Below are 22146 nucleotides of genomic sequence, written 5' to 3' on the forward strand. Positions count from 1 at the left end.
ATAGAGCAGGCGTCTGTGGATAGATAAATAGATAGAGGGGTGGATGGGGATAGATTGATTTAGATTAGTTAGAGGGGACGTCCGGGGATAGATAGTGGCTTTCCCTGCACAGCTGGGCTGAGAGGGGAGGCCGTGTTTGAGGCTGACCAGGAAGGCATTTGAGGACACCAGCCCAGTGTAATTTCTGTTTGTGCTTTTGTCCCACCGTACAGGTGACAGGATGTTTTCACTGGCAGCTTATAATTAACTCTGACAAATTGCAGCTGTACAATGCGGACTGTGTCTGAGGATGGGTTTCCCAGCCGTCACGGCCCATTCGCACCAGTGCTCTTGCTGCAGCCACTGGCGGCCAGCCATATATTGTGAGGTCGTTTCTCCTGTCATCTTCCGCCTCCCACGCTTTTCTCGGGGTTTAGCTCAGCTTCTCGGCCTCCCCTTTTAATCTCACGAAACATGGGTGGCTTTGAGGAAGCATCAGTCTCTCCTGGGCTTCTTGTGGATTTGGGCAAGGTAGCAGAAACTGTCTGTGAGTGTCTATGTACCTAACCGTCCATCCATCCATCCATCCATGCATGCATCCATCCGTCCGTCCTTCTGTCCATCCATCCATCTGTCTGTCTGTCCATCCACTCATTCATCTCTGGCGGAGGGCAACAAAAATGATTTGGGGGCTGGGGCACATGACTTATGAGGAGAGGCTGAGGGAACTGGGGTTATTTAGTCTGCAGAAGAGAAGAATGAGGGGGGCTTTGATAGCTGCTTTCAACTACCTGAAGGGGGTTCCAAAGAGGATGGAGCTCGGCTGTTCTCAGTGGTAGCAGATGACAGAACAAGGAGCAATGGTCTCAAGTTGCAGTGGGGGAGGTCTAGGTTGGATATTAGGAAATACTATGTCACTAGGAGAGTGGTGAAGCACTGGAATGGGTTCCCTAGGGAGGTGGTGGAATCTCCATCCTTAGAGGTTTTTAAGGCCTGGCTTGACAAAGCCCTGGCTGGGTTGATTTAGTTGGGGATTGGTCCTGCTTTGAGCAGGGGATTGGAGTAGATGACCTCCTGAGGTCCCGTCCAACCCTGATATTCTATGATTCTATGATCTATCTATCCAATCATCCATCTGTCTGTCTGTCCATTCATCCATCTGCCCATCCACTCATTTACCCATCTGTCAGTCCATCCATCCACCCATCTTTCCATCCCTTCATCCACTCATTCTTCCATCCCTCCAATCATTTATCTATCCATCCATCTGTCCACCCATGCACTCATCCTTCCATCCATCTATTCATCAATCCATCCATCCACTCCTGCACTCATCCATCCAATCTTTTATCCATCCATCCATCCATCCATCCATCCAATCTTTTATCTCTCCATCCAGCCATCCAATATATATCCATCCATCCATCCATCCATCCATCCATCCAATCTTTTATCCATCCATCCATCCATCTATCTATCCATTCCATGATTTATCTATCCATCCTCCCACCTAAAAATCTATTTATCTGCCCATCTATTATTAATAATAATAATACTATTGAAACACATTTTTCTGGAATGGGCCCAGCTTACCAAGGGATCCAGGTTGCTCTGTATGACTGCCCTCTCCTCACCAATCTTTGTGCCATCCACTAATTTGATCGGCAGTGGTTTTACATTTACCATCAAATCATTGATGAAACTGCTGACTCGTGCCGGGCCCAGGACTGGGGTCCCACCGAACACACCCCCATTCGAAGATGGTGGGGGATTAGACTAGATGTCCCTTCGAACCCTATGGTTCGGTGATTCTGTGTACAGACTCCAGCTGGCATAGAATATGGCTGCCTGCCACTCACCAGCCCAGGCCAGTCAAACGTCTGTCGTCCTTATCTTCGGAGCAATTCATGGCTCGAGCTCCAGACAAATCAAAGACCAGATTTTGATTCCTGAGCAGACCTGGTAGTTGATCGCCCCGGGACAAGGCAGATGCACAAAGCACTGGTCAAGCGGTTGTTCTTTTGGGGGAGTCCAGCATTTGAGCGGCTCTCAGAAACTCTGCCAACCCTCCTCTTTGAGAAGCCCTTCGTGAGCTTGACGCTCCCCTTCCAACCAGCCCCTATCACCATCACAGATGTCCCACGATGGGGCAGGCATGGGACCAGGAATCAGAGCTGGAATCAGGAGCCGGAAACGGAACAGGGCTGGAGCAAGGCTGGGGAAAGGCGCCATTGTGGCTGGCCCTTTAACAGGTGGCCCCATCTGAGAGGGTTGACACAAAAGGCTGGGACAGTGCAGTTGGAAGAGACGCTTCAGGAGGGCATTTCAGGAGGCCCTGCCGGGAGAGGGGACAGGGCTGAAGGAGACCCCTGGAGTGGGCCAACCCACAAGCAGATGGAGCTGAGAATCCAGACCAGGGGCCAGACTCCTGGGTCAGAGTCAGAAAAAACAGAGAGCCTGGGAGAACCCTGGACGGGTTAAAAGTTCAAGCCCAGGGAAGGGGCAGAAATTGCTTCTAGTGCGTTTTCTTTCTCTTTTGAGTGTAGTTGAAAGCCTCCAGGGAGAAGCCCTGGGGCCACAACTCTGACAGCAGCGGGAAACGGAAGAGGTCAGGTTGATGCCCAGGGTCAGGCGGGATGCTGTCCATGTGGGATGTTCAGGCCTCAGAAGGGAGAGGCTATAGCGTCTTGAGAAGAAACGGCCCAACTGCAGCAGGAGGTGCTGTATGAGGAGAGCTTGCTACACCAAACCCATCCATGAGGGGGCGCTCCAGTGGTGAGTTAACTCTTCTCCACCAGGGTTTCTCAAACTTTTTTTGCTGAGATCTCCTTTGAAAATATTGCAGGATGTGAAGACCTCCCCCCCCCCCCCCCATGTCACCCTTTCTTCTGCGCTGCTGCTGCTGGCAGCGACGCTGCCCACCCAGCAGCCACTACTCTCCCAATCCCCCTACAATAGTCTTGTGACCCCCTTTTTGGGTCAGGATCCCCAGTTTGAAAAACACTGTTCTCCACCAACCCCAAAATGAACAATACTTTTTTTAAAAAAGAGGAAAGGAATAAGATTTAAAAGATTTTTAAAAAGGGGATAGAGAATAAGATGGAGAATATCTTATTGCCCTTCTATAAATCCATGGTACGCCCACATCTTGAATACTGCGTACAGATGTGGTCTCCTCATCTCAAAAAAGATATACTGGCACTAGAAAAGTTCAGAGAAGGGCAACTAAAATGATTAAGGGTTTGGAACGGGTCCCATATGAGGAGAGATTAAAGAGACTAGGACTTTTCAGCTTGGAAAAGAGGAGACTAAGGGGGGATATGATAGAGGTCTATAAAATCATGAGTGATGGAGAAAGTGAATAAGGAAAAGTTATTTACTTATTCCCATAATACAAAAACTAGGGGCCACCAAATGAAATGAATGGACAGCAGGTTTAAAACAAATAAAAGGAAGTTCTTCTTCACACAGCGCACAGTCAACGTGTCAACCTCCTTGCCTGAGGAGGTTGTGAAGGCTAGGACTATAACATGGTTTAAAAGAGAACTGGATAAATTCATGGAGGTTAAGTCCATTAATGGCTATTAGCCAGGATGGGTAAGGAATGGTGTCCCTAGCCTTTGTTTGTCAGAGGGTGGAGATGGATGGCAGGAGAGAGATCACTTGATCATTATCTGTTAGGTTCACTCCCTCTGGGGCACCTGGCATTGGCCACTGTCGGCAGACAGGATACTGGGCTAGATGGACCTTTGGTCTGACCCAGTAGGGCCGTTCTTATGTCATTTCACTAAAACTGAACATGCCTGTTGGGAACGTGGCAAATTTAGTGGAATTTTGTTTTGGATTAAAAAACTCTGACAAAAAGCATTTTGACAGGGTTGAAAGGCTCCGTTTTGATGTTTTCATGTGGGAACATTTTGAGTTTTTGTTTGGACATTTTTTTCATACTGGAAAATTGACCCCTTCCCCCCCCCAAAAAAAAAAATTAATCAAAATTTCAAAATCAAAACGAAACGTTTTCATGGCCCTGAAACGAAATGTGTTTGGAAATTTTGTTTCCCAAGACATTTTGCAATGTGTTGGCTCTCATCCGAGGCAGCGCAAATTTAGACATCGTAGAATTGCTCATTAAATGGTTCCCATGCAATGCTCACTCCAAAACCCTCTCCCACCAAGAGCTTTTACCCTGAAAAGTGAGACGTGGGTCCCCATTAGGGACTTTGCGCTAGCCCTCGATTTCCATAGAAATTTTGGGCCGGCAGGGAACTCAAGAGGTCATCTAGTCCAGCCCCCGAGGCAGGCCCAGGCGGGCCCAGATCATCAAAGGTATTTTGGATGGAAGGAGCCCAGATGCTACAGTGGTGAGCAGCAGGTGACAAACCTAAGAGCTGTGTGTTTGTACCGTAGCTAACACAAAGGGGTCCTGCTCCATCACTGGGGTGCCTCGGTGCTCCCATAATAAACCTACTAAATTCTATATCACTGTAACGATGCTGGTTCTGGCGGGACCCAAATGAGAGTGCCAATTCAGGACAAATTGCTCAAACAGGGCAGTTACAGCCCAAGGCTGGGGTTTTTCCACCTCTAAGGCAAACCAAACCAGCCAGACAAAGAGGACTTTGGTCTCACCCCACTGGCTAACCACAAGTCACACAAGCAATTCCCTTAGGCACTCCAGTTTCCCAGTATCACCACCAGTGCCACTTGTTATGGGGACAAATGGTTATGAAAACCAACACCCCAGTAAAAGAAAAGGGTTCTCCTGATCCCAAAGGACCGAGCCCCAGACCCAGGTCAATATACAAATCAGATCTTACCCACAAATCACGCGGTTGCCAATCCTTTAGAATCTAAAATCTAAAGGTATATTCATAAAAGGAAAAAGATATCGCTGAGAGCTAGAACTGGTTAAATGGAATCAATTACATACAGTAATGGCAAAGTTCTTGGTTCAGGCTTGTAGCAGTGATAGAATAAACTGCAGGTTCAAATCAAGTCTCTGGAACATCCTCAGCTGGGATGGGTCCTTCAGTCCTTTGTTCAGAGCTTCAGTTTGTAGCAAAGTCTCTCCAGAGGTAAGAAGCAGGATTGAAGACAAGATAGAAATGAGGCATCAGCCTTTTATAGTCTTTTCCAGGTGTAAGAACACCTCTTTGTTCTTACTGTGGAAAATTACAGCAAAATGGAGTCTGGAGTCACATGGGCCAGTCCCTGCATACTTTGCTGAGTTACAAGGTTTATCTGCCTACTCTCAATGGGTCAGTTGTAGCTGATGGTCCTTAATGGGCCATCAAGCAGGCTAGGCAGAGGTAACACCAACTTGTCTGGGGTGTCACCCAGAAGCACAGCATAAGTTTGAAATACAGACAGTACAGAGCTGATATTCACAACTTCAACTACAAAATTGATACACACATACAGACAGCACAATCATAACCAGCAAACCATAACCTTGTCTTAGATACCCCATTTGACCCCCTTTATACAAGATTTGGTGCCACTACAGGACCTTGGTTGCAACAATGTTCTATATGGTCCCAGATTATATCAATAACGTCACAAGCACCTACTGCAATAGGTCCATGATTAGACCTCCTAAGTGCTGAAGCGACAGACACAATAACTAATTATAAAAAGAGGATGATAGAAAACACAGCCAAAAAAAAAAATCCAATTTTTGGTTCCTTTTTAAACGTTTGGAAAATGTTCCAAGCCATTTGTATTTCCAAATCGTTTCTCATTTTTCGTTTTTCTCGGGTCGTAGATGTAAGGTCCTTGTGACCCGCTCCTGTCTAGCATACTAAGAAAGACTCAAAATAAGACCAAGTTCATAAAGAATTATTTGATGAGCTGAGTCACATGGGCCCAGAGTGTCAAATGGATTTGGGCACTTAGTGGGATCTGGGCCATGGTGCAATTAATTATTGTGATTATTTATTTTATTAATCGGGCTCATCATTATTATTATTTGAAGTAATGATTCCAAGTTTTAAAGAACCGATCACAACTTACAATGTCTCATTTGAGAACTGTGCTAAAAGAGACAGGAAAAAATTTGGATGAAAAAACGACAATAAAAACTCGGTGAAAAACACAGGAGAAACTGTGAAGAAGTGGGAATGTTCTTAATGTTGTCTCTGAATACTGTGTGGGTGCCTCAGTTTCCCCTATGCAGTTCTTAAGTCTCTAGGTGGTGGGATAAGGGGGTGTGATTGTTGCAGAGCCCGAGAGGGCCCCTGTGATGGTGTCTGCACAGAGAATGGCCGACACCCTGTCTCCTGGCAACTGATAGCCTGGTCCCCTCCTCTTCTGCAAGGTGCCAACGGAAGGTGTTGGAGAACAAAGAGATCAGGTGGCCTCCTGGCCCGGGACAGAGACAAAGGCAGAGAAGGGGCTGGAGAGTTTCAGTTTGGAGCTGGCTGGGGAAATGGAGGGGAGTCCCGACGTGCTCTGGCCTCCCTGGCCCCAAGATGGACCTGACTCAGGGGTCCTGTTTCTGTACCTACAAGCTCTGGTTTGGACTGTGATCCTGTCGTCTAATAAACCTTCTGTTTTCCCGGCTGGCTGAGAGTTGCGGGGAAGCGCAGGAAGGTGTGGGGTGCAGGGCCCTGACTCCCACACACTCCGTGACTGAAACCAACAAGTCTGACTGTCGACGCTTTGAAAAAGTGGCATTTTTGGTCATTGAAAATTGCAGGGGGCTCTATGATGGGGCACAAAGCTGGTTATTTAAAAAAAAGATTTCAAAATTCACTTTTGTCTCAGATCAGGATGGCCAGATGAATGCACAGAATTTTTCAGAAAAATGAAATAGTCCAAAAATATTTTGTTTCAAACTTTAGCATTTTGTATATAAATTAATTAAATTATATCTATCACTTGACTTGGCAAAATTCATTAATTCTTTAAATAATTTAAATCGTTAAAATAGATGTTTATTTTTAAGCAATCAACCCAGGCATCCTGCCTTCCAGCCCCCCGCCACTCTAACCCACACCCCTCCCACAGCCAGGGATGGAACCCAGGAGTCCTGGCTCCCAGCCCCCCCTGCTCTAACCCACCAGCCCCCACTCCCCTCCCAGAGCCGAGGAGAGAACCCAGGCATCCTGGCTCCCAGCCCCCCCTGCTCTAACCCACCAGCCCCCACTCCCCACCCAGAGCTGGGGAGAGAACCCAGGAGTCCTGGCTCCCAGAATCTCACCACTATATTTGTCTCACTCAGAAGCAAGGCCTGTACCCCCTCCCCCGGGCTGGCCCTCAGTGTGGAGGGGGGGCTGAGTGGCAGGATGCCCATCTGATAGGAGGGGAGCCGGACATTTATAGGCATGAGTGTCCACACTGCATCATAATCCCTGGTCGGCGGTGGCTGCCCCTGGGTCCCCCAGCTGCGCCACGCCAGCCTGACAAGGTGGGTCTGCGGTGTCCATGCTGCCAAACACCAGGGCCAGGACCCAAGCTGCAGCAGAACACGGTGCCCTACGCAGAGGGCAATCCGCCCCCTTGCTCCTACCCAATGGGCTCAGGCTCTCGGCAGACCCAGGCAGTGTCGCTGCATCAGTCAGGCTCAGAGACGCTCCCCCGTCTCACGGCGACGGGCTCAGGCTCTCGGCAGACTCAGGGACAGGTGCTTCCCAGCACGTTACTCGTTGGCCTTGACTAGCAACGCAGATCAATGCACTTCCTTCCCTCCCAGGCCAGCCCAGCCCAGCCGGCCCGTAGCTCCGACGCCCGTAGCGGGAAGTGGGTTGCTGTTGACGGAGCTGCCAGCCAGGAGGAGACAAGGCCGTTGAAAGCTGGGCCCGCCTCCCACTGGCCGCCCCATGACCCTGACAAGTCAGCGGAGCGGAGTGAGGCGAGCCGGGCCTGCATTCAGCCCTGCTGTTTACCCTGCTGTGGGGATCAAAGCAGCCGGTGTTGCGGACGAGATCGCCTGGCAATGGAACTGAGCGCGCCTGCCAGTGATTTGCCAGGTGGGGAAACTGAGGCACACAACTAGGGGAGGGGGGAGAAGGAACCTTGTAGGACAGGTTTCAGAGTAGCAGCTGTGTTAGTCTGTATCTGCAAAAAGAACAGGAGTACTTGTGGCACTTTAGAGACTGACAAATTTATTAGAGCATAAGCTTTCGTGGGCTACAGCCCACTTCTTTGGATGCATAGAATGGAACATATATTGAGGAGATATATATACACATGCAGAGAGCATGAACAGGTGGGAGTTGTCTTACCAACTCTGAGAGGCCAATTAAGTAAGTGAAAAAAAAACTTTTGAAGTGATAATCAAGCTAGCCCAGTACAGACAGTTTGATAAGAAGTGTGAGAATACTTACAAGGGGAGATAGATTCAATGTTTGTAATGGCTCAGCCATTCCCAGTCCTTATTCAATCCAATGAGACTTCACTGCTCTCCTAATCTCTAGGTGTTGGCTTTCCCACAGGAGGCCTGCCTGGGTCTATAGAAAACCTGAGACAATCACTGTGCCCGTAATGTAATCAAAACTTACCACAGGACTCCACTTCCCACAGAACCCAGGAGTCCTGGCTCCCTGCCCCCCGTGCTCTAATCACCAGCCCCCACTCCCCTCCCAGAGCCAGGGAGAGAACCCAGGAGTCCTGGCTCCCAGCCCCCACTCCCCTCCCAGAGCTGGGGAGAGAACCCAGGCATCCTGATGGCCAGGCTACCCATTCCTCCTTGCCTCTGTTTGCATTCCCAGCTCCAGGATCTTTTTTGATTTTTCTCATTTCGTGCCCATCCGCCCTGGGCCGCAGCCAGTCTAGATTATAAATAAATACGGTTCCAGGAGATGAGGTGGAGACATCCTCTGGCTTGCCCCACAGGCCCAGCCTGCCCGGTGGGTAGTGCCAAGATCACGGGCAGGAGACAAACGCCCTCATGTGCCAGGGAGCTGTGAGGGGCGCATGGAGACCCCTGCGCACACACTGGGCATGCCAGGGACCGCACAGGGCCCTAGAAAAATAACCCTAGAAGGGGAACGTAGCTGAGATCTGGGCTGTGCAGGGGACAGCGCCCAACTGAGGCCAGCCGAGCTTGGGGACCCAGTCATCCCCGGCCGGCGCAGCGGAGAGCCCCAGCTTTGGTCAGGATCTAAGCAGCTTGTTCCCGTTCTGCAAAAATTCGGAGCGCCCAAGGTTGGCTTGCGTTTCCGGGGCCGATTTCCACACCGCTCGGAAAAGGCTTGAGTCAGATGGTTTCGAAGGGTGGTTCTCTAGACTATAAAAGGGGTTTCTGTGCTGGGGCCCCCCATCCCCACTTTGAAAATATCTCAGGGTCCCCCACACAAAAAAAGGGAGAGCAAATGATTGGAAGCACACGTATGACCTTGCCACCCTTATGTCCCTGCTGCTGCTGGTGGCAGCGCTGCCTTCAGAGCTGGGCGGCCGGAAAGCAGCGGTTGTTGTACCAGCCCCAGCAATATTGTGATCTCACAACCTCCCTGCGATAGCCTTTTGGGTCAGGACCCCTGTTCTGAACTGCTAGTGATTACCCTCCAGGACTGGTGGGAGCTGGAGGAGATCCCAGAGGAGTGCTGATTTAGTACTTGGCTTTAAAAGGGAACAAAGACACCCTGCGGGAATTTGCGACCGGTTAGCCTCACGTTGTTACTTGGAAAGCCACTGGAACAAATGATTAAACGATCAGAACCTGGAGGATAATAGGATTATAAGGAACAGCCGGCGTGGATTTCTCAGGAACACACTGTGACAAAGTGGGACTGTTCTTGATGTTTTCCTCAGTTTCCCCTATGCAGTTCTTAAGTATCTAAGTGGTGGGATAAGGGTGTATGGTTGCTGCAGAGCAAAGGGCCAGGGTACATACCGACAGGCCGACACTCTGTCTCCTAGCAACTGATGGCCTAGGCCCCTCCTCTGCAAAGGTGCCAACTGAAGGTGTTGGAGACAAAGGAATCAGGTGACCTCTTGGCCTGGGAAAGAGACAAAGCCCAGAGAAGGAGGGGCTGGATGGGGGGGGGTTGGAGTTTGGAGTTATCTGGGGACTGGAAGGGAGGGCAGACGGGGGTCTGCCTCGCTGGGCCCCAGAATGGACCCAGCGGAGGGATCCCATTCACTGGACCTACAAGCTCTGTTTTAGACCGTGTTCCTGTCATCTAATAAACCTCTGTTTTACTGGCTGGCTGAGAGTCACGTCTGACTGCGAAGTGGGGGGTGCAGAACGCTTTGGCTTCCCCAGGACCCCGCCTGGGCGGACTCGCTGTGGGAAGCGCACGGAGGGGCATATGCTGAATGCTCCCAGGAGAGACCCAGGAGGTGAAGCCATGTGAGCTTCTTGCCCTGAAGACAGTCTGCTCCATGGGAGAGGAGGCTCCCCAAAGTCCTGACTGGTTTTGTGGGAAGCAGTTCCAGAGCATCGCCTGGGGACTCCGTGACAACTGGTGGCAGGGGTGGGATGTACGGCACCCCGTGAATGGCGCTTCTTGGAGTAAGTGACTGGGGAGCAGTAAAACAAAGGGGGGATAATGAGGACCAGGTGTGCTGAAGGCTCAGAGAGGGACGGTTTCAGGGGGCGATTAACCCCTAGGAGTGTGTGACCAGCGAGAAGGACTGTTGGAGTAATGGGGTCCCCCTGAGGACTGCAGCGAGCAGTCTCAGGGGCAGAGGAGCTTGCCGCTCTATCCTGGGAGAGAGAAGGACGTTTGCAGTAACAGGGTTCCCCTGGGGATTGCAGTGAACGGTCCCAGGGGCGGAGGAGTCTGAAGCTCGACCCTGGCAAAGAGGTGGTGACCACGAGAAGGGCTGGCACACTAGGGGTTCTTCCTGGAAACCGTGGGGGAGCTGAGAGCACACGGGCCTCTGAATCCAAAGCAACTTGGGAACAGTGAAGTGATGGCCTATCACCATCTCCTCAAGAAGGACATTGTAATCCTGTGCAAAAAGAGAGGGTTACGCATTGGGAAGTTCACCAGGGCCCAGTTAATCGTGCAGCTGGAGGATGAGGACCGCTCTAAGGAGCAGATTCCTGACCCAGACGGGGCTACAAGAGGATCTGGGAGCAGCTGGAGCAGTAGCTAGGCATCCCCAAGAGTCTGGTCCCCAACCAGATGGGGGTCTTCACGATCGGGTTCCCCATTGGAGGGTCGGAGACGGATGGGACTGGAGCTGAGAGCGAGAGGATCATGAGAGAGAGCAAGAGCCCAAGGAAAAGCTGCAGGAGAAGCAGTGGCAGCATGGACTGGCGATGGTGGCGCGGAGAGGCGTAGGGGACTCCCCAGGGGTGAGTGGGGATAGACCCCGGGCTGCCAGTTCTGCAGGGAGCCTCGACACTAAATTGCTGCCCCTGGTTAAGGAGGGAGGAGATGTGGATGCCCACCACACGGCCTTCGAGCAGGCTGGCGATTTGAACCAGGGGGACCCTGCGGAAAAGCCCCGGTATCTAGCCCCCTTGCTGGGTCCCAAGGCCATAGATGCTGTCAGCCAGATGGGTGGGGTGGTGGACATGCTACCACTCCTGACCCCGGCCTATATGTCTGCATGGAGTCTCCTGGCTCAGGCCCCTCGGATCTCCTGTGGGAGCGGAAGGTGGGGGTCAATGGGGAGACATGCCTGGGGTGGCGAGACCCTGGGACAGAGAGAACTGTTGTCGGGCCCCAGGTGGTGCAGCCGCAGATGCTGAGGGGCTGTGTGATCTGGGTGAAGGTCCCCTGTCTATGGCCCGGATCCCTGTGCAGAACCAGGAGGGGTCGGGCTGGCTGGTAGTTGGGGTTCTCCAGGATATCGGCTGTGAGGTCCTGTTGGGGGGTGACTGTCTCTCTTTGGGACAAGATCCAGGCCCTGCCCCTGTAACGGCCGAGGACTTGAATTTGAATCCCGCTAATCAATTGGCTAAGAGGGAAATGGTCAGTGAAAATGCAAATGACCTGGCTGGCAGGAGGGAGGGGCTGCTGGGCTCAGAATACCTGCCTACCTGTAACCAGACCCCTGGGGCTGAGTGGGAGGGAGAGATGCTCCCCGGAGAGGGGGCTCATGCTGGCTCTGATGCTGTGACCAGAGCAGAGAGCTCGCTGCCTGCCCCCACTGTGACAACAAGGACAGTGCTGGGCACGGTGGGAGCTGAGACCCCAGCTGAGTGGGGGGACACACAGGCAGGGCAGGTCGGCTGCCAACCAGGTTTGCCTGGCCCAGACGTACTGCTGGGAAGTGATTACACAGCAGGGAGGGAGCTACCAGGGACAGGGCTCAGAGGGGCTGTGACCCCAGGCCCAGCCAGCGAGAGGGAACAGGTCCCACTCCCTTCCCCAGCTGCTGATTTCCAGACCGAGCTGCAGAAGGATCCCTCCTTGGAGAAGCTGAGGGAACTTGCTGGCCACAGCGCTGCAAACCTCCTTGGGGAAGGCTGCAGGGACAGAGTCCTGTGGGAGAAGGGATTCCTGTACCAGGAATGGGCTCCCCAAGGGGAAGTAGAACTGTAGGGAATCGGGAGGCAGCTGGTGGTGCCCCAGGAATCCACAGGGTTCTTCCCTTTCGAGCTGCTGTATGGGAGGAGAGTGAGGGGACCCCTGGACCCAGAAGGGGAGGATTGGGAGGAGAAGGGGGAAGACCCCTGGGTGGATCTCTTCCTTGAGGTGGGAGCCAATCTCCCCATCAGGTGTTCCCCGTTCAGAGTCACTGGGAAAGCAGCCCAAAACCTGGAGAGAGAGGTCAAGGACATGCTGGCTTTAGATGTGATCCAGCCATTCACCAGCCCATGGGCCTCACCTGTGGGGCTGGTCCCCAAGGAAGACGGGATGATCTGGTTCTGCGGGGACCATTGGAAGCTTAAAGCCATCACAGTGTCCGATGCCTACCCCATGCCTAGGCCTGGGGAGATTCTAGACAAGCTGAGGGGGATGGAGGACTTGGCCCTGGCATACATCGATGACATGTGTGTCTTTAGCCAGACCTGGGAGGGACATGTGTCCCAGCTGAAGAGGGGGGTGGGCTGCCCCAAGGAGGTGGGACTGACGGTAAAAGCTGGAAAGTGTAAGGTGGTGATGACAGAGATGTTGTATCTGGGCCACAAGGTTGGGAGCGGCTGCCCAAGCCCAAAGCTGGCCAAGGTCAAGATTGGGGCTCTTAACCAAGAGTGCCCGAATCGCAGCCCTCCAGACCAAAGTGCTGGGAGAAGACCCAGTCCCAGTTTGAACCCCAGGGGTATTGGGGTGGGAAAAGGGCACGGGCCACATAAACCTTCCCACATGCGGCCTGCGAGTGCCATCAAGTGCACTCGAACTAAGGGAGGGCACGAAACTGGAAGGGCCTGGTGTAACTCCCACCAAGGAATGGGAGAGATGCTGGGGCATCCATGGGAACATTGGTGGGTTCGAACTTCCCCAGGTCACTGGCTGCCGTGACCCCGCTCAGTTCGGTCTTGAAGAGGGGAGAGATGCGACGAAGTGGGACTGTTCTTAATGTTTTCCTCAGTTTCCCCTATGCAGTTCTTAAGTATCTAGGTGGTGGGATAAGGGTGTATGGTTGCTGCAGAGCAAAGGGCCAGGGTACATACCGACAGACACTCTGTCTCCTAGCAACTGATGGCCTAGGCCCCTCCTCTGCAAAGGTGCCAACTGAAGGTGTTGGAGACAAAGGAATCAGGTGACCTCTTGGCCTGGGAAAGAGACAAAGCCCAGAGAAGGAGGGGCTGGATGCGGGGGTTGGAGTTTGGAGTTAGCTGGGGACTGGAAGGGAGGGCAGACGGGGATCTGCCTCGCTGGGCCCCAGAATGGACCCAGCGGAGGGATCCCATTCACTGGACCTACAAGCTCTGTTTTAGACCGTGTTCCTGTCATCTAATAAACCTCTGTTTTACTGGCTGGCTGAGAGTCACGTCTGACTGCGAAGTGGGGGGTGCAGAACGCTTTGGCTTCCCCAGGACCCCGCCGGGGCGGACTCGCTGTGGGAAGCGCACGGAGGGGCATATGCTGAATGCTCCCAGGAGAGACCCAGGAGGTGAAGCTGTGTGAGCTTCTTGCCCTGAAGACAGTCTGCTCCAAGTGAGAGGAGGCTCCCCAAAGTCCTGACTGGCTTTGTGGGGAGCAGTTCCAGAGCATCGCCCGGGGACTCCGTGACACACACCAAACCAATCTAATTCTTACTGGCCTCGTGGAGGGACTCGCAGTAGACATGATATAGCTTGATTTTCATTAGGTTTTTGACACAATTCCCTTATGCAAACTAGGGGCATGTGGTCCAGATAAAGGATGCACAACTGGTTGAACGACTGTATTCAAAGAATAGAATCATAGAAGATCAGGGTTGGAAGGGACCTCAGGAGGTATCTAGTCCAACCCCCTACTCAAAGCAGGACCAATCCCCAACTAAATCATCCCAGCCAGGGCTTTCTCAAGCCGGGCCTTAAAAACCTCTAAGAATGGAGATTCCACCACCTCCCTAGGTAACCCATTCCAGTGCTTCATCACCCTCCTAGTGAAATAGTGTTTCCTAATATCCAACCTAAACCTCCCCCACTGCAACTTGAGACCATTGCTCCTTGTTCTGTCATCTGCCACCACTGAGAACAGCCAAGCTCCATCCTCTTTGGACTCCCCCTTTCAGGTAGTTGAAAGCAGCTATCAAATCCCCCCTCATTCTTCTCTTCTGGAGACTAAACAATCCCAGTCCCCTCAGCCTCTCCTCGTAAGTCATGTGCTCCAGCCCCCTAATCATTTTTGTTGCCCTCCGCTGGACTCTTTCCAATTTTTCCACATCCTTCTTGTAGTGTGGGGCCCAAAACTGGACACAGGACTCCAGATGAGGCCTCACCAATGCTGAATAGAGGGGAATGATCACGTCCCTCAATCTGCGGGCAATGCCCCTAAAATGCCATTAGCCTTCTTGGCAACAAGAGCACACTGCTGACTCATATCCAGCTTCTCATCCACTGTTACCCCTAGGTCCTTTTCTACAGAACTGCTGCCTGGCCTAGTCTGGCCATTCGGTCCCTAGTCTGTAACAGTGACTGGGATTCTTCCGTCCTAAGTGCAGGACTCTGCGCTTGTCCTTGTTGAACCTCAGATTTCTTTTGGCCCAATCCTCTAATTTGTCTAGGTCCCTCTGTATCCTATCCCTATCCTCCAGCGTATCTACCACTCCTCCCAGTTTAGTGTCATCTGCAAACTTGCTGAGAGTGCAGTCCACGCCATCCTCCAGATCATTAATGAAGATATTGAACAAAACCGGCCCCAGGACTGACCCCTGGGGCACTCCACTTGATACCTGCTGCTAACTAGACATGGAGCCATTGGTCACTGCCCGTTGAGCCCAATGGGTTCACCATCACACTAGTGGGGGGTCCCGCAGGGGTCACTCCCGGAACGGATCCCTTTCAATATTTTCCTTAATCCCTTAGCAAATGGAGCAAGCTAAGCACGCATTTAAAATTTTGCAGCCAGCACCCAAGCTGGGAGGGGGTCAGCCGCGCTTTGCAGGCCAGGGGTAGAATTTGAACCGCCCGCGACAAAACGGGAGAATTGGCCTGAAAGGAACAAGCTGCCGCTCAGTAAAGACGAGGGGAAAGTCGTTCATTTAGGAAGGAAAAAAAGTCTAAGACATCGCCACTGTTAAGGGCTGGTCTAAAGACGACGTCATGAGCATCAGCAGCAAGAGAGATTTGGGTTAGATATTGCAAAAGCCTTTCTAACTCCAAGGGGAACTAAGCTCCGGCCCAGGCGTCCAGGGGAGGTTGTGGGGTCCCCATCACTGGGGGTTTTAAGGCTTGGTTGGCCAAACCCCTGTCAAGGACGGTCGACATTTAACTTGGTCGTGTCTCAGCGCAGGGGGCTGGACAAGATGACCTCTGGTGGTCCCATCCTGCCCTATAAAAAAATGGGTGGAAACAATGGAATTTTTCTGGATTTTTTTTTTCCAAAACAAAATTTGCCCAGACCTGCCATGGTGCTGCGGAAAGTTTCTATGCCCACCAAACAGTATTTCCGGAAGGAAAGAAATGAACCATCTGAGCCAGTTATATGGTTTGTGCTGCTCAGGATCTTGGGCGGTGGCTTTCTGTCCTTTCCAGCTATCGCTGCACCAAGGGGCTTAATTGCTTTTGGCACTGAAGCCCAGGAGGATCGCCCTTAGCAAATAGCTTTCACTGGGCCTTGACAGCCTCCAGCATAACAATGAATCTGGCAGCTGCATCATTGATCTGGGTCCCTGTGGAAAATTGACCCCTTCAAAGCCCCATTCCCAGCACAGCAGCACACGCCCACCCCCACCTGTGGCTTTCTCCTCTAAGCCCCAGAGAAAAGCTGCCAAGCGGGGGAACTCAAGCTGGACAGACACTAAAGGCCTGATCCCCCAGCTGTCTGTGCCCCACCCCGAGCCCATGTGCGACAGAGCTATCAGGAATGGGACCCCCACACACACTGATGTGGGGTTCCAGGAACATGCCGGGAGGCACTGGGACTGCTGGATTTGACACCTGGACCTTAATCACAATGGTGGGAAAGAGTGTGGGGTCTGGTGGGTTAGGTCAGGGGTGGTGGTGGGTAGAGCAGGGGGGGCTGGGAGCCAGGACTCCTGGGTTCTCTCCCTGGCTCTGGGAGGGGAGTGGGGGCTGGTGGGTTAGAGCGGGGGGCTGGGTGCCAGGACTCCTGGGTTCTCTCCCCGGCTCTGGGAGGGGAGCAGGGACTGGTGGGTTAGAGCAGGGAGTGCTTGGAGCCAGGACTCTTGGGTTCTCTCCCCGGCTTTGGGAGGGGAGCAGGGACTGGTGGGTTAGAGCAGGGGAGGCTGGAAACCAGGACTCCTGGGTTCTCTCCCCAGCTCTAGGAGGGGAGAGGGGGCTGGTGGGTTAAGTTGGGGTGCAGGCTTGGCTTTTTAGCTCCTGAGGGCTGGGAGATCTGGGTCTGGCAACCCTGGGGCCTTCCCATGGCGGAAGCGTGGGAATCACACACACGGGGCTCGGCGACAAACAGCCCATTGTCCCGTGCTGAGCCGGCTCGCCCAGAACTGTCAGGCAGGTGATGGGCGTCCCGTGAGGGAGGGACCCACCAGTGCACAAGGGAGGCTCTGTGCAGCCTGGCGCCGGGCCCGGCAACAGAACCCAGCTCTGGGCTGGCAGGACCGTGCCCTCCCCTCCCCCCCCACAGCACTGCCCACACGAAGCTGTGTGTCACGAGCCCCGTACGGCTGGGGAGTGCCCCCCGGAGCTCAGCCCAGAAAGGAAGGGGCAACTTGGGCACCTCTGCTGGAGGCAAAGGGATGTGAATGGTCCAGTAACCCCCAGCCAGGGCAGAGCAAGGGGCAGCCGGTAACTGACACCCCACATTCACTACTTGTTATTGGGGTTCAGGGAGCACCCCCACACTGGGGCCCATTGGGCCAGGCACCATTCCGGACCCTCCCTTGAATGGGATCGGGGCCCCCATGGGGCAGGAGGAGGCTGCAGAGACAGAGTGGGAGACAGTCCCTGCCCCAGAGTGCCCAGGCTAAGCAGACAAAGGAGAGAGGAGGAAATACAGGCCCTAGACTCCCTACAGAGAGCAAGTGAGAGAACCCAGGAGTCCTGGCTCCCAGCCCCCATTCCCCTCCCCGAGCTGGGGAGAGAACCCAGGAGTCTTGGCTCCCAGCCCCGCCCCTGCTCTAACCCACCAGCCCCCACTCTCCTCCCAGAGCCGGGGAGAGAACCCAGGAGTCCTGGCGCCCAGCCCAGCCCCTGCTCTAACCCACCAGCCCCTGCTCCCCTCTGAGAGCCGGGGAGAGAACCCAGGAGTCCTGGCTCCCAGCCCCCATTCCCCTCCCCGAGCTGGGGAGAGAACCCAGGAGTCCTGGCTCCCAGCCCCGCCCCTGCTCTAACCCACCAGCGCCCGCTCTCCTCCCAGAGCCGGGGGAGAGAACCCAGGAGTCCTGGCTCCCAGCCCCCTGCCCCTATTCGTCTCACACAGAAGCGAGGCATGTACCCCCTGCCCCCTAAGAGGCTAGTGGTCTGGCAGGTGGGGGCCTCCAGGAGCGAGGCCCGGTGGCCAGCTGGGATGTGAGCGTCCCCCCACACCATTGATCTGGGCCCAGGACGCCCCCCCAGCCCCATGCAGGTGCGGCAGGAGAGCTCTCCGCAGCTGGCACCGCGCCTACACCACCCCGCTGGTCCCAGCTCCCGCGCCTTCCCCATCAGCCAGGGCTGGCAGGGGATGTGCCTCCCCCCCCCGGGGGCTGGGCTGCGCCAGGCCGCACCCACCCATGCCCTGCTTGTGCCGGCTGCACGGGCAGCAGAATTACCTACCACCAGTCACTTCCCCACTCACACCTGTGGGTCAAGAGGATGCACTGATTGGGAGCCAGGACTCCTGGGTTCTCCCCCTGGCTCTGGGAGGGGAGCGGGAGCGGGAGCGGGAGCGGGGGCGGGTGGGTTAGAGCAGGGGGCTGGGAGCCAGGACTCCTGGGTTCTCTCCCCGGCTCTGGGAGGGGAGCGGGGGCTGGTGGGTTAGAGCAGGGGGCTGGGAGCCAGGACACCTGGGTTCTCTCCCCGGCTCTGGGAGGGGAGTGGGGGCTGGTGGTTAGAGCGGGGGGGCTGGGAGCCAGGACTCCTGGGTTCTCTCCCCGGCTCTGGGAGGGGAGTGGGTGCGGGTGGGTTAGAGCGGGGGGGCTGGGAGCCAGGACTCCTGGGTTCTCCCCCTGGCTCTGGGAGGGGAGTGGCGGCTGGAAGCCAGGACTCCTAGGTTCTCTCCCCGGCTCTGGGAGGCAGGGCCGGCTTTAGGAAATGCGGGGCCCAATTCGAACATTTTCGGCGGGGCCCCGGCAGGGATGACTAAAAAAAAAAAAAAAAAATGTAAAAAAAGCCTTTCATTACTTAGCAACCGGTTCCCTATAAAAACTTCTGATTTAAGGGATCGTGCCACAGTATGTATTTTTTATACCAATAGGGTTACCATACGTCTGTATTTCCTCCCGGATGGCAATTTAAGAACCAAAAAGTCTGACATGTCCGGGAAAATACGGATGTATGTTAACCCTACCTAAAGTTCTTTTTTAAAAAGATGGGCCTGAACTAGAAATGAGCTCCGTTTCACAATCCCTGGGGGCATGCTAGGGTGACCAGATGTCCCGATTTTATAGGGACAGTCCCGATTTTGGGGTCTTTTTCTTATATAGGATCCTATTACCCCCACCCCTTGTCCCGATTTTTCACACTTGCTGTCTGGTCACCCTATGGTGTGCGCATGTGTGGGTCCCAGCTGCTCCCTGCCCCCCTCATTGAAGTAGGTGTGCAGGGTTATGCCCTGGGAACTGCAGGGCACCACTGGACATGGGGCTGGCTGGAGGCAGGGCAGGGCTGACTGGAGGTAGGGTCTGGCTGCAGGCAGGGCAAGGGGTGCGAGTCTGGCTAGAGACAGGGGGGTGTGGGGTGGGCTGGCTGGCTTCAGGCCGGGCCGCAGGGGTTGGCAGGGCTGGAGACAGAGGAGTGCGGGACTGGCTGGCTTCAGGCAGGGGGGTGTGGCAGGGGTTGGCTGGAGACAGGGCAGGGGGTGCGGGGTTGGCTACAGGCAGGGCAGGGGGTGCAGAGCTGGTGCGGGAAGGGGTGTCTGTGGGGCTGGCTGGCTTTGGGCAGGGCCGCAGGGGGGTGCGGCAGGGGTTGGCTGGAGACAGGGCCGGGGGTGTGGCAGGGGCTGGCTGTGGGCAGGGGGTGAGGGGCTGGCTGCAGGCAGCAGCAGGGTAGGGGGTGCGGGGCTGCTGCAGGCAAGACGGGGGTGCAGGGCAGGAGGTGTGGCAGGAGCTGGCTGCAGTCAGGGGGTGCAGGGCTGGCTGGAGACAGAGGCTGGCTGCGGGCAGGGCAGGGGGTGCAGGGCTGGCTGGAGACAGAGGCTGGCTGCGGGCAGGGCGTGCGGGGCTGCTGCAGGCAAGACGGGGGTGCAGGGCTGGTGCGGGCAGGGCAGGGGGTGCAGGGCTGCTGCAGGCAAGACGGGGGTGCAGGGCAGGGGGTGTGGCAGGAGCTGGCTGCAGGCAGGGGGTGCAGGGCTGGCTGGAGACAGAGGCTGGCTGCGGGCAGGGCAGGGGGTGCGGGGCTGGTGCGGGCAGAGGGTGTGGGTACAGCCCACCCTGTATGGTAAGTGCCCCCTCCTCCTCCTCCCTTCCCCACCGGGGTAGGAGCAGCCCGGAGTTCGGGGGCTATTTAAAGGGCCCGGGGATCCCCTGCTTCCACCGTCCCAGCCCTTTCAATAGCTGCGGGAGCCCTGGGGAAGCGGCGGGGCTCCAATGGCTATTTAAAGGGCCGGGGCGGTAGAAGCAATGGGAGCCCCGGACTTTTTAAATAGCCCCCAGAGGCCCGCAGCCCTACCTCAGAGCTCCAGCAGTGGGGCTCTGGTGGCAATTTAAAGGGCCTGGGGCTCCCTGGGGAAGCCGGGCCACCCGGGTACAGCACACTGGCTCTTGCCGGTACGCTGTACCGGGGCTTGGGCGCGGGGCCCTCTTAGGGGCGGGGCCCGATTCAGAGGAATTGGTTGAATTGGCCTAAAGCCGGCCCTGCTGGGAGGGGAGCGGGGGCTGGTGGGTTAGAGCAGGGGGCTGGGAGCCAGAACTCCTAGGTTCTCTCCCTGGCTCTGGGAGAGGAGTGGGGGGCTGGTGGTTAGAGCAGGGGGGCTGGGAGCCAGGAGTCCTGGGTTCTCTCCCCAGCTCTGGGAGGGGAGTGGGGGCTGGTGGTTAGAGCAGGGGGCTGGGAGCCAGGAGTCCTAGGTTCTCTCCCCGGCTCTGGGAGGGGAGTGGGTGCTGGGGGTTAGAGCAGGGGGCTGGGAGCCAGGACACCTGGGTTCTCTCCCCGGCTCTGGAAGGGGAGCGGGGGCTGGTGGATTAGAGCAGGGGGCTGGTGGATTAGAGCAGGGGGCTGGGAGACAGGAGTCCTGGGTTCTCTCCCCGGCTCTGGGAGGGGAGTGGGGGGCTGGTGGGTTAGAGCGGGGGGGCTGGGAGCCAGGACTCCTGGGTTCTCTCTCCACGTCAGGGTGACCTTGGGCCCATCACTTTCCCTCTGTGTGCCTCAGTTCCTCTCCTGCTATTTAGGCTGTAAGGGCTCTGGAGCAAGAACTCCCTCGTTGTGGGTCTGCGCCGCACCTGACCCCACAGGGCCCCAATCCCCAGCCGGGCCATGCGGCCTCCTGCCCAGCACGTATCCCCACAGCCCAGCAGAGATGGCGGATCCTGGCACACTGGACACCCAGCGAGCTGCTGCGTGGTAGATTGATGGGCTCATGCCGGCTGGGGCCAGCAGCGAGGGGCTGGCCTCACCGTGCCCCAACCCTGCCCCCGCTTCGGCACGGGGGTCCTGCATCCAGCTGATCCTTGCGCTGTTCCTTAGACAGGGACCCCAGCCCCGAGAGCCGACACCTGGGGCGAAGGGTTCTGCTCTCGGCGCCGAGGACAGGCGCCCAGGCTGGGGAGGAGCGCTCGCAGGGCCGCGAACAGCCTGGGAGAACGGCTGGCGCTTGCAGTCAAGTTGCTGCTACGAGGACACAGGCGACCCAGGTTCAAGTCAGACCGTGAGTCCCGCCTGCCTTGGTTTCCCCATCTGGTAAATGGGATTGAAAACCCTTCTCCAGCTCTGGAGACCCCAGGCTGTTGGGGGCGGTGCCTTGTTATAGGTCTGGGCCACGCCTGGCACAAGGGGGACCCCCATCTTGGGGGCAGCCCTGTAGTGCCTGACACAGGGTGGGAACCTTATCTCTCACTGTGTGACTGGGTGTAACAAACACCCTGGGAATAACCGTCGGTCACAGCTTCCCAAGGCCCCTGGCGGATCCCGGATCAGCGCCTCCACTAGCTCGCCCACCAGATCTGGGCTGGCAGCAGGAAGCCCCGTGTGGAAAACTGATCCAGACCAGATCCGAGGATCAGCGAGGGTCCTGGCTGGCACCAGGTTGTATTAAATAGAGAGCCTGGTTTATCATCGGATATGGGGCAGGCCCGCCAGTGGGGCAGGGGCAGCAGTGAAGAGGAACCGGTGCTGTATGACCGGACACGGCCCACGGGCAGTTGTCTCTTGCCTGCCCCAGATAGTTTGGGCATTTGGGGGGTGCCACCAGGCACACTGAGGAGCCCCCTTTGCCCATGCTTTGCTTACATGGTCATCCAGGAGCAAACGCCGCCAGGCACCAGGTTTGGGGTGCCCATGGCCTCACGCTGGGAAACCACTCATTGGCACAAGCAAACCAGGGTCTGTGCAGTGCCCGCCCG

The 22146-nt window shown here is 55.5% G+C and overlaps 1 long non-coding RNA gene across 1 annotated transcript in view; it reads right to left on the reverse strand.

Annotated features, from left to right (window-relative positions):
* Positions 1–4821: 4821 nt before the first annotated feature.
* Positions 4822–22146, reverse strand: part of LOC135975993 (uncharacterized) — a 66409-nt gene continuing 49084 nt past the window's right edge. Inside the window, exon 2 of the long non-coding RNA XR_010593226.1 lies at positions 4822–16567. This is a non-coding gene — a long non-coding RNA (uncharacterized LOC135975993). The remainder of the gene's footprint in view (positions 16568–22146) is intronic.

The sequence above is a fragment of the Chrysemys picta genome, chromosome 16 (genome assembly GCF_011386835.1).
Source record: "Chrysemys picta bellii isolate R12L10 chromosome 16, ASM1138683v2, whole genome shotgun sequence".
Taxonomy (NCBI): domain Eukaryota; kingdom Metazoa; phylum Chordata; order Testudines; family Emydidae; genus Chrysemys; species Chrysemys picta.